This window comes from Labrus mixtus, chromosome 2 (assembly GCF_963584025.1).
Source record: "Labrus mixtus chromosome 2, fLabMix1.1, whole genome shotgun sequence".
NCBI classification, from domain to species: Eukaryota; Metazoa; Chordata; class Actinopteri; order Labriformes; family Labridae; genus Labrus; species Labrus mixtus.
Genome location: NC_083613.1, coordinates 32,058,465 through 32,061,034, shown reverse-complemented (window position 1 = coordinate 32,061,034; position 2,570 = coordinate 32,058,465). Strand labels below are relative to the sequence as shown.

General features: G+C 43.3%; 1 pseudogene; it reads right to left on the bottom strand.

The window, feature by feature from the left end:
* Positions 1–1,734: 1,734 nt before the first annotated feature.
* On the bottom strand, positions 1,735–1,808 carry LOC132955133 (U4 spliceosomal RNA; annotated as a pseudogene).
* Positions 1,809–2,570: the final 762 nt, after the last annotated feature.

The window sequence follows — 2,570 nt, the reverse complement described above, 5'->3', positions numbered from 1 at the left end:
TTCATGACATCACAAAGGGCAGTAGCCCCTCCCCCAGGTGGGTGACACTCCCACAGCTAGGTGTTTGTTCTGCCCTCTGAGTCTGCCTTCTCACCGTAAACAATAGGACATGGAGCGAGAAAGCCCGAGTACACCCAAGCCCTTCCAGAGAGGGGGCGTGGTCAGACACAGCTCATTTACATATTTAAAGGTACAGACACAGAAACAGCCTGTTCTGAGCAGGGCTGAAATAGAGGGGTTTATAGACATGATCAAATACAGGATCAGAGTGGATTTAGAACAAGAAACTTCACAAGTCAAGTACGATCCACAAGTCCCTCACATGCACAAAACTGATGAGATTAAAGTCTCCACCAGGTTCTCCTGTCATGGGCTTAATCCCGAATAAATGTCCAAAACAAGAAAAACAATGACAGTACTCCAAATTGTACTTTTAATTGCCTGATGTTTTTCAAGCAGACGTTCTTCTTCAGTGTGTTACAGGCAGTATTCACAAACTTACACAGATTTATAATACATACACATCCAAAGTACAGGTACCTCTCAATCTGAGTGACGCAGAGGAAGTCTCGACCACACTCCACCTTTTTTTATATCACAGAGGTAGTAAACAAGCAGCATCAATTTTCTAGGTCACACATAGAGACAGAAGAACCAAAAAAAAAACACATAAGAAAAAGGGACAACAAAACCAAACAGTTAAAAAAAACTATTAAATGAAAGTTCTTGGCAAAGAGGGTCCCCGGACAATGGATCCAGCACGTGGGGTTTATAGACATGATCAAATGCAGGATCAGAGTGGATTTAGAACAAGAAACTTCACACACATGTTAGTGTGTTAGTTTTGTGCTGTTCGCTGCTGGTTCAGAGAAAAACAAAAACAACTCTTAAAGTAAGTTGTTATCGATTTGCGAGGCAGAAACTCAATCACAGATTTGTTATGAGTGTATTCCCACTGTCAGCAGCCTCTCTTCCTGGTACTTGTTAATGCTGTGACTGTTAGCTGAGTGCATGTGCTGATTGTTTACTTGTTATTGTCTCTACCTGCAGCGCACAATTTCAAGTGTCATGTGAGTCACAGGCAGCAAACAAAGAAAGCAAAGAGAGCACCTTGATAGCTGGTGAAGTTGTGCTACTATAGCTCAAAATGATAGCATCTGTATCCGCTATCAAATAGCGCAAACAGAACAAACAACTTTATATGAATTCACTACTCACTCCATATGCATTTTCAGAGTATAGGGAGCGAGCTTTGGTTCTCTGTTATTTAAGGTTTAAAGGGAAGCGTATCTAGATAGACAAATAGCCCTCTGTACTGCAAAGAGCCGCACGGTACCACATCCCAATAGCAATATTGGAAAGAACACCGGCATTTCTGTAAAGGTGGCTTTTAAGATTAAGATTTACTTTTATTGATCCCTGCAAGGGGAAATTTCTGTTTTTACACTCTGTTAGTCATGAACACACACATAGGCTGAAATATACACACACATGCACAAACAGGATCCTATGGACATGCACTAATGGAGAGAAGCCAGAGTGACGGAGCGGGCCACAGTGGGTGCTCCTGAGCTGATGGTGGGAAGGGGGTTTGGTGCCTTGCTCAGGGGCACCTCGGCAGTGCTCAGGCACCTCTCCAGCTACCAGACCAACTTCCATATTTGGTCCGCAACGGGACTTGAACCGGCGACCCTACGGTTCCCAACCCAAGTCCCTACAGACTGAGCTACTGCCGCCAAGTTTTCAACCAGCAATGATCACGTCTCAGTGGAACTTCATGGACTACGATATTGCCTCTGCACAAGAATGAATGAATTATTTCCCACCCACTTTCAGATTACCACGAGTTGGAGTCGGATGAAGCTGATCAGGTCGTCTGACTGCCTGCACCATTTTGTTCTCTCGTCTCAGAGACACATTCAACCTGAACAACACCTCGAGGCCGAGCGCTGATTGGAAGTCCTGCAGGGCACCTTTGGGTGGAATCGCTGTTTGGGTGGAATCGCTGTTTGTGTCTCTTTAGAAAAGAGTCGACTTTTTACGGGCTGTTTTTATTTGAAAGGACAGTGGTAAAAAAATGAACTCAGGAGAGAAAGAGAGAGAAGGAAACGATATGGCGGAAACTAACCACAGGTAGACACTGTACAATTTTAATGGACAAAGCCTGAGTGATGTCACCCATTGGTTACTGCAGGGGTCTTTGGAGTCCCATCGATGGCTACCACAATGCTCGAAATCTGGTTCAACCCCCTGTACAGTGTGTGATGATCGAGACCTGTTTTTCTTTTTTATCATGTCTATAAACCCCTCTTTTTTTTTTCTTCTTTTTTTTTTAACCTTTATTTTACCAGGCAAGAATTGCTTGAGAGCAGATGAACCTCTTTTTCGAGCAAGGCCAAAATGGCAGCAGTAAAAAATAAATATCAGACAAACCCAGAAAGAAAGCACAGACATGAGAAAGAGAGACAAATACAGTCCAGAAGGTGAAGAAGAAGAAGGAGGAGGAGGATGAGATCATGTTAAACAAAAACAAAACACAACACCACAACACACTCTAAAAGAACAATTAT